We start from the raw sequence: 14,345 nt of genomic DNA on the forward strand, positions 1-14,345 counted from the left end.
TAGACTCAAAATCAAAGCCTAGATTTTTAGTCAATCTAGGGCTGATTGACTAAAAATGAACATATGAATGAATCAGGACATGTCGCTGGGAATCTTATACTACAAGAGGATACACAACCTGACTCTCCACTTCACCTCTGCCATGCTAAATGCCATTACACTGGCCGCAAAGTGTGTCAAGGGACTGGAGAACCAGATTTCTTCTGGGTTTATTTTGTTCAAACACACACATAATCTAGAGCTCTCAGGATTAAAGGAAAAATTACCTGCCATGAGATACCATCAAGCCATAAGGTGTATAGCATAAATAGCAAAGCACTTGTGTTCTTCTAAAGAAGTTGCGGTATTGATTAGATTTATTTAGAATGACATTCATAAAGTGAAGCATGGGCCAGCCAATGCCTGACCCACTAATGCTTGTATAGTACCCTGCAGGGCTCCCAAAGGATCTTGCAGCCAAAAAAACTAAACCTGGTATCACGCTGACAATTACAGGCAAAGCACAAGTTAGCCTTGCCCAGCTTTATCTAAATCTGCCTTCAGTTCCATGCAGAGATCCATAAATCTTCCGTGCACAAATACCAACATCTTCACAACTCTTTTTCAGCCAGGAGCCTCCTGTTGACTGGCTTGGCTGAACTGGCTTTTCAAAAAAAGATATCTCTGGATTCATCAAAGCATCTTTTCTTGCTTAGCTCAGTGTTAGATTAACAGATTACATCATGTAGTATCCAGCAGGGTTGTGGGTGCACACACAACTGCCTAAACCCATATGGTGTTGGTAATTGCTTAGTTCAGTTACCCAAACTTTGGAAAGCCTGAGCTTGGGCAAAGCATAAGTAACAAAAATTGTTCCCCATAACCTCCCACAACTCGTTTGTGTGCTGCTATTTAGCTTACCACATTTTACCAGACTTTCCTCCCAGGGAATATGCCCCACACTTTAGAAGGTACTGGTGGATCACTTCCTATTATCATTCTTTCCTTTCTCATGCGTCTCCATAGGCAGTGGAATAGGAGGCAAGGCTGACAAAGTATGATCTCTGCCCTGTCGATTAGCAGTCACTAAAAAAAGCTAGTCGTTTCCCACGGAGCTATGCATTCAAGCTCTGCACATGCAGGCAGAGGTGTCTACGCTGGATACACTCTATCCCTGTTTTGATTAGACTTCCTGTAACCTTGAGGCTTTCTCGTTTCATTTTAAATGAGAACAGAGTCTGCCCGAGAGATCCATCCCAAAGTAAAGGCTTTGTGAGGGGATGCGGAAATGCTCGCTTAGTTGTATGTCTAAATTATTCAAACAATTGATTAGACTGACTGCCCTCTTAAAAAAAAAAATTAAAAAAAAAATCAAAAGACAGTGCTAATTTCAGAGATGCCCCAGACCTTTCCTCAGCTGCATCCCTATTTTGTTCCTTTTTTATTTCCACACACATTCGCATGGATAGGCTCATGAACTTTATTACATACATACTGACTTTCAGGAGCCTGAGATACAGTGCTTCTTTTCCATTTTACACAATATGCCTCTGCTGCCATGACATCTCTCCCTCTCTTTCTTATCTCAGGATCTGGCTGCTTTTGCAATGAGTACCAATTTCTCAATTGCACACAAGTTTAGTTGAACTTGTAAACATCACAACAGACTAGATTACCTTGCTAGAGATAAGACCAGAGACAACTGTGGCAGGACAATGGCTTTATTCCCTCAGTTTACCCTGAATTTTCTCAATTTCTGATTCAAGAGCATAGCAGAGTATATAAAAGTGACAGCTCATAGCTAAAGCATTGATTTTTTTTCTCATTCTGGATAGTCTCCATATCAGAATCCAAATCTAATAAATGCCTACAAGGAACTCAGAATAGAGGAGCTTTTTAAACAGATTAAGTGATTTGTGGAAATGTCTCTGAAAATTGTAATTTAAAGTGCTGGAGGCCTCATTTTTGTACAATAAGTGCCAAGAAACATAGTTTTTCATTACTGGGTTCTTCAATAAACTTGAAGCTCTGCACTCTGAAACAGCTTTTGAGCCTATTCTCTCCCATCAGTGCACATGAGATGTAGGTGAGTTGCTCTTATTAACATTATGGGAAGTTTGGTGAGTTTCCCATGCACAGAAATGAAAAACTGCCTCTTTAGCTTCTCCCTGTCAGTCAGCAATCAGGCCTTCTCCGAGTACCAAATACTGTAAAATACATCAATATTACTGGAGGAAAATACCTGAATAACTAAGGCTAGTAATTGAAAGTTATTTATAATCTCTGGTGTTAAAGGCATAGCTTTAAACAAGATATTTTTTATTATGGTAAAATGATCATGCATAACATTTATATAGTGAAGTACTGAAATCTTCCACTGGTGCATGGAGAAAAAAAAATCCACTTAACCTATTACTAGAGACTAACGGCATGAGTAATGGCACTGTATGGAGTCATTCACCCTTATGGCACTGGGTATATCATTAGACTAGACTGAAGATTTTAGGTGTGATTTTATGTACCCAACAGGAGGTGCCTTAAATTACCCAGTGGTAACACGTAGGCTAGGGACAGAAGTTACACATAAACCAATTTAAGTGATCAGAAATTGGTTTAAGACCTCAGCACATGGGGCTGCCTGGCTGGGGCACAGCAGTCTGTGTCAGGGTCTGCCCCCCTCATTGCTGTGGGGGCACGGCCAGGAACCAGCTGGCATGGCCCCCTGAGGCAAAGAGGGCAGGGTGGGGGTTTATTCCCTCCTCCGTCCCCTCTCCCCTTGGGGGACTGCAGGTGGGGTCTGCGATCTCTGACTACCACCTCCACTAATCTCTCCCTGCATGGGGTGAGCAACATAAGCAGCCCCCTCTCTGCCCCCTTCACCTAAGGGGTCCATGCCGGCCAGGCTCTGGCTATGCCCCAACCCCTGCCGCTGGAGCCACAAGGGGGAGGGACCCTGATGGAGCAGCAGCCCCTGTGATGGTGCCCTGGGAGTGCAAGCCTCTTCCTGGCAGGGGGGCTGCACTGTGGGCAGGAGCAGGGTGGGCAGAACTGCTGCAGACTGCGTGGGATGAGCGGCAGCAGTGTGCTAGGGAGGGCTTAGGGAGCTGTGGCCACCCCTCCGAGTCCTGGTGCTGCTGCTCATCCCACAGTCTGTGGCAGCTCTGCCCACAGCACAGCCCCTCCGCTGGGAAGAGGCTTGTGCTCCCGGGACACCATCACGGGGGCTACTGCCCCATCACAGTCGCTCCCCCTTGCAGCTCCAGCAGCGGGGGCAGGGCAGGGTGCGGCCAGGGACTGGCCAGCACAGCCCCCTTGGGCAAAGGGGGCAGGGAGGGGGTTTTCTGAGTCAAAAGTGAATGTCTGATCACTTGCAAACTGGTTCAACCTATGCAGGTTAGACTAATCTGCAAGACTGAATCAATTCAGGCTCCAGCTTTTTGAATGTCTGTCCCTAGCTAGTGGACAGGTAATCCACCAATAGTCATGCCAGGTTCAAAACTTAAAGCAGCAGTCAGCAATGTTTCTCCTGTGCTGGGCCAGCTGGGTCCAAAGTTAGTCACTGCTAGAACCTGGCCAGTGGCAGTACTTCTTCCTGCTCCCCGGCCACCAAAGTCCCCTGGCTCTAGGCTGGATCTAATGGCACTGTATGCCCTAAGTCAGGGGCCCACAACCTAGACCTAGACCTAAGTAACAACTGTATCAATAGTGAATAACAGGGTACAAGTTATTACAATGTGATAGTGGCATCTGCATGTGTCTATATCAATATAACCATAGTAAAACTGCTGAAACTTTGACCTTGCTTCTTACAGAGATTTAAAGTAGTTAACTTGTGTTGTTACAGCAGCACACAGCTATCACAATTACAGTATATCCTACTCTAGCTGATGTGCATTAGCTCCCTGCTTCCCTTTCAAAGTAGTTAAAAGATGTACTTGTCCATAGCCTTAGACAAATTGGCAAGGCAATAGAGGGATGTTTATTAAGGGTCCACACTAAGTCCTCTTAATATTGTATAGCAAGCCTTAAGCATTGTGAAAGACCCGAGACAGGACACGCACATTCATTCTGAAAGAAAGTTGCAGAATAAAGCTCTAGGCTGGTGAAGATTATATACCAGTACCAAATCTAATATATACCAGTAAACAAATCTAAACCCTGACTGCTGACATTCCTTGGGGTAGGAGCTACCGTTTTTCCCCAAGTTTGTACAGCTTCTTGCATTGCCCCTTCGCTATATTTGTAGATCTCATTGCCCGGTGAGGGGGGGCATGTCCTGAACCATGACTGGGTTTTATAAGCAGAAATAATCAAGGGAACATTAAGCAGACTTGTTATTTAATGCCTGCATGTTCCTATCAGTCACCACTGTAAAGCATCAGTGTGAGTATAATACCATATTGAGCAAATTCCTACTTCATTAAAATGCCCTGCCTAAAATCTGCAAGCAGTACAAGCTGTTTATGATGGCTAGGGAGCAGTCAGAGAAAAGCATGAGTTAATCTACAGACACAAGATAACCCACTAAAAAAAAAAATAAAAAAGAATATTGTCCATGGCAAGTTACTACTGTGGCAGGTAATAGTAAATTACCAGTAATGCATCTGCCTTTCAGTCTGGGATAATTTCAACCTGTCTCCTGAATTCCAATTTGAGAGAGACCATCTGCAAATAAATGAGAGTTTGTTGACTTCAGACACTAAGTAAGGGGCCAAAAGCATTGATCTACCACTTCTTTTTCAATCTGCATGCACTGCTTAAAGGAACACAGGACTTCAAGACTATCTCAGCTCATGATCCGTAGATTTCCATAAGGGACACCTGGCAGATTTCCTGCAGAGTATTTCTTTATGCATGTCTCATGGGATGATGCTGGAAAACTACTTGGTATACTAGGTCCAGCTCCTCTCATGTTTGTTTGTTTTCTGCAAAAGTAGAATGGGGGCCTTTAATTTAAGACATTAATAAATGTGAGGGGCTCCGTTTTTAATTACAGGCGCACAATTAGCCTTCAGGTCTCATTGAACTTGGCTTTGCACAGACACAGTAAGTCCCTGCCCAAGCATTCATGATCTAAATAGACAAGGAAAGTATTATCTCCTTACCAGTCTTACTTTTGCAGAAAAGGGAGTATAGAGAATTAGGCCACAGGGCTGGAGTGGGAGTGGGCTTCACTGCAGGATTAATCTAAGTGACTTACCCAAAGTCCCACTAGAAATCTGCGCTTTAACCATTTCTTTTTAATTCCATCCCAGTGCTCTTAGCCACAAGACCGTCCTTCCTCTCTGGCCATGCCACAAAGAGGGGCCTACAAATATCCAGACATTCACACCCAAGTACCCTCAGTGATTTGACTTAAGAGCCACTGGAATAGCCTTGACCTCTGGTGTGCGAGCCTTGCCATTCTGCTCTGAGGTGAGAAGGAAAGACTACAGAGTCTCCTTATAATGTGAAGATTAAAAAAATCAAACTCTTTCCAAATAAAAGGGCCCAGGACTTGGAAGGCTGTATTAAAAACAAAACAAAACAAAAATCAGTTCCCTGTTTATATAACAACACGGATAAAAAAAATAACTGAAACCTATTCCAGTGAACAAGGAACTAAATCTTAAATAACTTCACACAATCAAGCACACCATAGCCCAGGGGTCCATTTCTTCTCCCACTGAAGTCAGTGGCAACGGCCCTAAGTGATCCATGCTATAGTCATAGCATGATAACGCTTCTGGCTCACTGGGAAATAAAATCATTCAGAAGTGAAAACTGATTTTCTTCCCATTACTTGAAGTGAGCATCTGAGGAGGGAAATTGGCAGGCTAGATTAATAAGACTCCCCCAACCCAATGGCCTGAGCATTACAAAGTAATGCCACAACTTTAATACCACTTCTAATTATTTGATGAGCGTCCTCCTTAAAGGAACTTTAAATCCACTGAAAGGGCCTTCTTTTTTGCCTGTGCAACATTAGGACTTTTTTTAATTAACCCATTTTAGCTAATAACAAATTAATAATAAATTTAGCATAAAATGGTTTACTGCCATTGGATCCCAGATATTTGCCCGTCCTCCACCAGTTAAAGACCTATTGCATATCCCAGCAGTGGTGCACAGAGCTCTGCTGGAGTTTTTAAAGCCCCAACTGTTAGTTAATTTTGTTAGAATAAACACCCAATAAAATTTTATGATGTGTTCAGCTCTCATTAAAGATGAAAAACAGCAACAGAGTTCAGCACCCACAAGTAAATACAGACCAAGACAGCTACAGCAGTGCAGTCTCTCGTCATGTCCTCACTAACAGGTATCTTGAGGCTTTCTTCCTCTTTTCTAAGGTGCTGATGTATACTAAACAGCACTGCAGAGACAAACCACACCATGTGCTGGAGCATGTTTGCAACAGGTGTGACATTTTCAGGGCTTTGGAGAGTACCATCTCCCCAACTTTCCTGGAAAACTTTTATAAGGAACCATTCTCTGGTTCCTTCCCCACCCTCACATGCTGTGTAGTCCAGAGATAACAGCAGTCTAGACTTCATGGTGAGGCAAACAACTTCGTTTGTAGCCCTTGTATATGGGGAAGAGATCCTCAGATGACTTATTCTTTACCACCCAAACACACCTTTTCAGAAATGCAGCAAATAGGCTATTCTAACCCTGGATGGGGACACCTTTCCAGTGCATCTCCGGCGCTCAGCCCTACCCTGCATGAACACGTGGATCAGACGAAGCACAATCTTATTTTGAATGTTTTCGCTGTTCATTTTTATACTTTGGTATGGTCTCATTTTTTTAAACATGATTTAGCCTGACATCATTTAAAGAGCATTCCTTTGTGGGCTTGCTGCTAAGCTCCCAAGGGAGTCAAGGACACTCGTCAATCCAGGTACTCGCCTGGCACTGAACAAGGACACAGTCAGAACCAGTCCTTCTTGTGAAGAGCCCACCACCTCAAGGGACAAGGCTTCACGAAGAATCAGTAGCCCAAAGCAGCATAGCGAGTTGCCCACAGACACGCATAAGGTCAAATCACAGTACCCGAATTCCCAGCCCAATACTTTCTTCACTAGGCTGCTACTATGGCCTCACAAATCTGAGCCCTAAAGCCAGAGCAACTGATGGGGTATTCTTTGAATTTAACTTTCAACACCTCTCTGTGACGATTTAGGATGCAACGGAGAACTGTATCACTAACATATGTTAAAATGCCACCTTCCTGAGAAACAATTATATACTACAGATTCTTTAAAGGAAAACTTGAGACTTGTTTGACTATTTATGAGCTTGAAACTGCCATTGTCAGAAGTACACTCAAGCCTGGCTAGCGTGGTTGAGACATGCTTGTTTCTGTACCCAGTGGCACACGAAAGAGTGATGTGACCAGCATCCCAAAGGACCAGGCACCCACTCACAGCTGGAGGCAGCCTTGGCACAAGGCTAAGACTCAGATACTTCCCTCTGGAGTCAGGATGAGACACCTTAAACAGGCAACAACCACAACCCATCTGCCATTGTGCTTCTTGTGAAATTCCCATTAACAATAATGGGAGCCTTGAGGAATGACTGGTGGTAGAAATGGTTTCAACGAGTCCCTACTGGGACATCCATGACATTCACTGAAAACAAACATTAGCCTTACAAGGGAAAACACAATAATATACTATAGAAATGAGAGCAGAGATTCTAAAGTGTGAAATAAAACAAGATGGAAATTCTGGCCAAGCATCTCACAAAGAGTCATTAGTACTCGAATGCTTAATGTTGAGTTAATTAAAGTCTGGTTAAGAGGCTTACAAAAACTTCTTTTTTTTACATCAACAGCTGCAAGACATTTCGTACTAATTCTGCACATTAAAAAGACAGCGTCAACTTAAAATCTTGTCAATTTAGCACATGCTAAAGTCAGTCTCCAGCGTGACACTGAAACCCCGTGTCAATCTGTGTGGTTCTGTGGTCCATTTTTCTAATTTTTGACATCTTTTGTCCCCTGCTGCTGTGGAAAAGATCCATCCAATGGAAAGTTGTGTAATGTACTGTGATGTTGAATGTCATGTACTGTAATACTGTAATATGAACTATAATGCCCAGAAACCTCCAGGGGACTGAAGGAAGGAACTGTAGTCTGAACTGACGCTCCCAGAAGCTACCAGGGGACTGGAGGAAGGAACTGCAATGTGCTCTACAACTCCCAGAAGGGGGCAGGGGAAAGTGAAAGGAGCAGCATGGGGGTTCAGGTTGTGCAGCAGAGAGAGAAAGAGATGCTTGGTCAGAGAGCTGGAAGAAGAGGTGGAGCTAGGGCAGCAAATTGCAGCAGCGGGGCTCAGATGTGAAGGCTGGGCAGATGGGTCCAGAGACTAGTTTGCAGCCCTCTGGAGTTGTGGGAGGGTTTTAGATTCTTTTAAGTGTATATATCACAGTGTTAGTGTTTTCTACCAGTTACCTGTTCTTGGCTGAGTTCACTACAGTGTCACTGTTTACTTCCTGTGACCCAGATGCTAAATGTGTGTACCTCAATGTTAACATTTATTTAAGTGTGTCTGTCCCCCTCTCCTTCGCCCATTGGCTTGTGACCCTAATCCCCAGCATCCCCTTTATAAAAGGATGAACTTTCCTCTGCCAGTTCCTGGGGTTGAGGGGCTTGGTACAGCTGATTATATAGGAGAAAGACTCTATATTAGTACAGTCAAAGACAAAATCTGAGAAAGAAAGAAAATTAGAATAGAAAAAACTCTCTCCAATCTGTCACCTGCAGCAGACTGCAGTGTTAGGTTTCAATGCCTAGCTCTGCTTCAGACTTCCTTGATTATGGGCAAACCACTTAAGTGCTGTACCTCAGTTCACTGCCTGTAAAATGAGAACAACTCTTCCTGTCTCTCACCTTTTGTCTGCACTGTCTGTTTAGACAGTCCCAGCTCCTTAAAGCCTGCAACCTCTTACTGCATATGTCTGTTTATAACATCTAGCAATGTCCTGGTCTTTGTTGGGCCCTTGTGCATGACTGTGTTACAGCATTAAAAAGGCAAAAATATTTAGATCTAAAATGTGATTTTTTTAAAGAGTGTGTCCAGAGTAGGCTTAAAAGATGCCTTTTGAAAATGGTCCAACTAAAACCTTCTGAAACCCTAGTCCAGACAGTCAGATGTATCTTAGCATGCTAACAGCGCTAATGCCTAAGACACATTACAATGCAACATGACAGCCATCAGCAGAGTTTTACAGCACGCAGCTAGCTAGGGCATTTTAGAAGCATACTTTTATCGTCATCCAGACAAACCAAAGTTAATGCTGACCCTCACAAATGTGGTCAAATGCCACAGGCAAAAGAAAAATGTAATGAGCCAAACTCATCTCATCTGAAGCAAGACAGCACAGAAGGTAAGATCATGGCCCTATCCACACTTGTCATGCACCTGGGCTTTTAAAAATGTATGGGGCCTAAATCTCCTGTCAGTTGTATTAATGGAAATCAGCAGGATTTGAAATCAGTGGGAGTAAACTTGGTGGAAAACCCTTTAAGTGAGAGGAGAATCGGATGCCTACAGTACAAATATGACAGCCTCTAATTAAAGAAGAGCAATTAAAACATTGTAAGAAAATGTTTTATATGCATCAGACAATGTACATTAAGATTTTAGTCCTGGTAATACTGGTTTACCAGATTTCAAGAGATTCTGCCACCGTCAGGTTGGTGCGACTGCCTGTGAAGACACTGTACAGTAAGTAGTACCTGAAGTAGCAGCGTGTAGCTGTCATCTACATCTTTTCAAAATAACAGTAGAGTAATCAAGGATGCAATGAGTCTTTTGTCTTTTTCAAGATAAGCTTCATGGTGCTTTACCTGAGCAAGGACTTTACATTGTTGCAGGCAAACAGGCCTATAATTGTTTCTCCACCTTATACTTTTTTAAGACACTGAGATTTGCTAAAGAGAACAGCTGTTTTTCCTCAAAAAAGCAAAAATGTCTAAAGCACCCAATGCTGCCCATAAGTATTCTTTATTCCTGACCTGCAGTTTGGTTACAGCAATGTATATGGCTGTCCAAAACCCAAGTTCCTCAACTTTAAAGTGAGAAGTGCTGTAGATATATATGTTAGTTTAATGTTAAGATATGGCTGGTGTTTGCTTAACATCCACAACAAACTAAAGATTGTCCTACAAGCACTTGGGAGATCAAAGATAGAGGCATTTACCAGTTACTCAGGTTTAATGCAGCATTATTCAATTGGGCCAAAATGTACTATACAGTCCCAGAGTGTCTCCCAATATCCCTATGAAGAAGGGAAATTTGATTCTCTCCATTTTACAGATGAGTAATTGAGGCACAGAAACACTAACGCGCAGATCCAAAAAAGGACCCAGGCATCTACAGGGTGTCTGTAGATTGAACTGAGACATCCAAGTCCCAGAGTGTCATCCTCCAAAACCCTGCCAACTACTTTGTCACCTAATATCCAACCTATTAAACTCTCTATGCGACTCAAGTTGTTTCTGTGAATTCCCAAAGCTGCTTCCATCTCGTCAGTGCTAAACCACTCAGCATCTGTCTCATGCCTAAGCTTGACCAGGATCTCCAGACTAGGTGCTCCTCTGTCCTAGCACATTAAAGGGACCAGTGTAATAGGTGTGCTGTGAGCCTGTCTGACACTTCTTCAGGCGTGAACTCCACAAAACACACATCCCATGGCCACTTTCATTCTAAACCGTGGCAAGAGAAGAAAGAGGTAGTGTTGGTGTCAGGGCCCCTTTTTTATACAACAGCTCAGTGGTTGGAGAGCACAGCTCCAGATGTGAGAGATTTGGGTGCTATGACCTTATTGCTCCAACGTATGAACCCCACATCTCCATAACTGTCTGGCATTAGGCAACCTTATACAGTTTATTCAATGGCAACTTGAAGCAGAGATCAGCAGACAGGACTCCCCTCTCCCCAGCAAGTGTCTTGATGCCTGGGCTACAGACTAAGTCTCTCTCCCATTGGCCTAACAAATCATACATTCTTGCAAAGTGGCATAGCAAACATAAGAAGGATGGCGAGTGTTCTCCCCCAGCCTACCCTATTGCCTGGGGACTAGGGCACTTACCTGGGAGGATGGAAATGTAGATTTGAACCTGTTCAGGCTGAACCCAGGTGTCTCACATCCTGGATGAGTGCTCTGAACACTGAGGTATGGCATAACCGGACAGCATTGTCACTATTGTTCTAAAATTAAGTGAATGCTCCTGTCCTATTATATCAAGGAACAGAAGGGGGGTGGGGGGCAGGATGTGGCAGGAAGGGACCTGAGTCACACCATAAACATGCAGAGGGTATGAATCTCACTACAAATCTCACCAAAACTCCCTGTACAGCACATGGGGAGAGTTAGACAGCTAAATATCCAGGCTCTGGCTTCCACTCTGGAAACGAGGAATCTACAACAAGCAGCAGCACCTTACCCAAGTCCTTTTGTAGATCTAGCCCTAACTGTCCAAAGTCATCATGCAGGAAGCCTGTGGTACAGGAAGGAACTGAATTTGAATTTTGTAAACCCAAATCTAGCATCCCTATTATTACAACATCCTTCCTTTAATGCAGACTTGCTTGCTTTAGGTCCAGTCCTGCTCCCACCAAAAATCAATGGGAGTTTTCCCCAATGACTTCACAATGTTTGCAAATTTAGGAAACTAAGAGGTTGATTACTACTCAGCCTACTGACATGAGCTGTCCCTTTGAAGGTAATGGAGTTACTCACCTGAGGAAAGCGCGGACCCCAAATGTGTGAAAAAAATTGCTCAAAAATAGTTACTGCCAGCCAACTAATCAGTCTTTCAATGCTAATTGGAAGTGACATGGATTTAGATGTTTGCTAATCAGTTAAATAAATTAAATGGATATGTCAATACAATGTGCAAGGTTTTAGTGGATACTTACACACTGCTACAGTTTAGAATTTCAATCAAGCGATTTACTTTTATCATTCATTTACTAGGACCCCTGTATATAAAACATTAGCTCCATTGCTCATCACAAATATGCAGAGCTGTAAATCTTGCAAAGGAAAGGTGTAGAGACTATTCCTTAGAGAGAGAAAGAAACCACAGCTAAACCAGGAATCAGAGTGACCTTGCCCCAGTGAGTTGGCAATCCCAGCTGTTTTAAGACATTAAATCAAAAGACTGCCAACATGTTTCAGGGGAAAATAAACTTCTGGCAAACTGCTTCAGAGCACATCCCAAGAAAGTCAGCTTATTTGCCCTAGACTAGTCTTCCAGGATAGTTATTAGTTTTCAGCCCTTGCTGAAGAGATACTATTTCTGAACTGTAGAAGCCTTCTGTGCAACTGAATCAAGCAAGCATGGAGCTGCACGTGGTTTTAAATAAAGAGCTAAAATCACCAGTCACTAAACAAACTATTCAAACAATCATTAAATAAAACATTCAAACACAACCTACAGTGTTGGCACTGAGCTGCAGGTGTCTTCAAGTACATGTATATCACTTATTCAGCTCCAGAAATATTGGGGCTTGACCCGTATCTTGCCCTTCTGTGGTACATAACAACACAGCAGCATTTACTGTGATAACAATGTTAAGTAATGACCATGGCCCTGCCCCTTCACCCAAATAAAGAACAGGGAGTGGCAAAGGAGACCCAACCTTGACAACTTTTCCAAAAGGCCATGCCATTAGATTTAACCTTTGATCTTTCAAGTCCCCACGCATGCCCTTAAGTATTCGTCCAGGACTAGCCACAAAGATGAGCCCGGCCGTCTTCAGCGGGTCATCCCGTCTCGGTGCACGCCTGGACAGCCTGCAAGCCTCCGCTCTGCTCATGTAGCCTCCTAGCCAGGGAGGACTGGACCCTCCTGAGAGGGAGGGAAATGGGGGTATCCCCCTCATGCATTGCTATCTGGAGGCGTTGGGCTGCCAGGCTCCGGAACGGGCTCCCAAGGGAGGCGGCGCTCTCCCCCACCCTGGGGGTCTTCAACAGGAGGTCGGATAGAGATCTGGCTGCGGTGTTATGATCCCAGCGCTCGTTCCTGCGCAGGGCAGGGGGTCGGACCTGATCATCTGTTCAGGTCCCTTCTGACCCTAGAAACTATGAAACGATGCAGGTGGGGAAGGCAGGCACAGGACACAGCACCCACCTCGGGGGGGTGGTCTCTTTTGGCCTGAGCTGGGAAAAGTGCAAGTGCAATAACATCCCGAAGAGAGAAGGGCTCCGAGGCTGGCAAAGAACAGCAGCCGGTGCAATCCCACGCCCCGGCCCCGCTGTGCCAAGTGCACAGAGCCTGGACACCTTCCCCACCGAGAAGAGGAAGGAAAGGGGGGAAGGTCCTGGGATGGAGCAGGCTGGTGCCTCTCCTAGGGGGACGCCCTGCCCCGCTCTGCCATCCCCACCCCCGCGCTGCTGCGGGGAGGTGCGGGGTCCTCCGCCCTTACCTTGGGGCCCTTCCCGGCGGGGCAGCGCACGCTGTTGCTCACTCCCGCCGTCTGGTTCATGGTGAGGGCAGGGGGGCCGCCGCCGCCGCCGCCGCCGCCTGTCCGCTCGCCCGCCCGCCCGCCCGAGCCCGCAGCAAGTCGGCGGCGCGATGAGGAGCGCGGCTCCAGCCGCCGCCTCCCCGCCAAACCCGCCTCTCCGCGCCCGGGCAGCGCCGGGCACAGCACAGCACAGCACAGCGCCCCGCCCCGCGCCGGGCAGCGCACCCCGGAGCCGCCGGGCAAGCGGGCACCCTCCGCAAGCAGCAGCGGCGCGAGAAGAGTTGAGCGCAGAGCCCCGGCCCCGGCCCCACCCCGCGGGACCTGCCCAGCGCCGGGCAAGAGCGTCATGTGGGCTGCCCTCGAGGGACTCGGGGAAATATTAACCCACCACCGTTGTAGCGTGGAGATTTTTTTTGGGGGGGTGGGGATTAGAGCAATAGTGGAGTGTTAAACATGCAAATAGAGCCACTTCTTTGCAATCACTTCACCCCTCAGAAACGTGTTACACAATTTTGCGGCCCCCTAAAGCGTGGGGCCCCGGGGTAAGGCTGCTGCTGGGACCAGGAGGACTCCCAGCACGGCAGGGCCCGGGGCAGCGTCCGCTGGCTTTGCAGAGTGGAGCGTGCTCGTTTTGAGCCTTGGACCCTCACTCCAATCCTTTTTTTTTCACTTTAGTTGCCCTCCCCACAGTCACTTGATGTGCACGTCGGGCTCCCCAGACTCAGGGGGATTTCACCTTTGGCCCCATCCCAGGCAGTTGGTTTTAAACTGTGGGTGGAGCAGGAATCAAAGGGGTGCAAGTGTGTCCCCCTAGATCCACCCCCACCAGGAGCTGGGTCTCCCACGGACACAATCGCTTTGGAAATATAAGGGATCAAAAGCACTCCCCAGATCCCAAGAACCCTGGCC

The 14,345-nt window shown here is 45.7% G+C and overlaps 1 long non-coding RNA gene across 1 annotated transcript in view; it reads right to left on the reverse strand.

Moving 5' to 3' along the window:
- The window catches only part of LOC132250953 (uncharacterized), a 38,474-nt gene extending 24,987 nt beyond the window's left edge, over positions 1-13,487 (reverse strand). Inside the window, exon 1 of the long non-coding RNA XR_009462721.1 lies at positions 13,398-13,487. This is a non-coding gene — a long non-coding RNA (uncharacterized LOC132250953). The remainder of the gene's footprint in view (positions 1-13,397) is intronic.
- Between the last annotated feature and the right edge of the window lie 858 nt (positions 13,488-14,345).

This window comes from Alligator mississippiensis, chromosome 5 (assembly GCF_030867095.1).
Source record: "Alligator mississippiensis isolate rAllMis1 chromosome 5, rAllMis1, whole genome shotgun sequence".
Lineage (NCBI taxonomy): Eukaryota > Metazoa > Chordata > Crocodylia > Alligatoridae > Alligator > Alligator mississippiensis.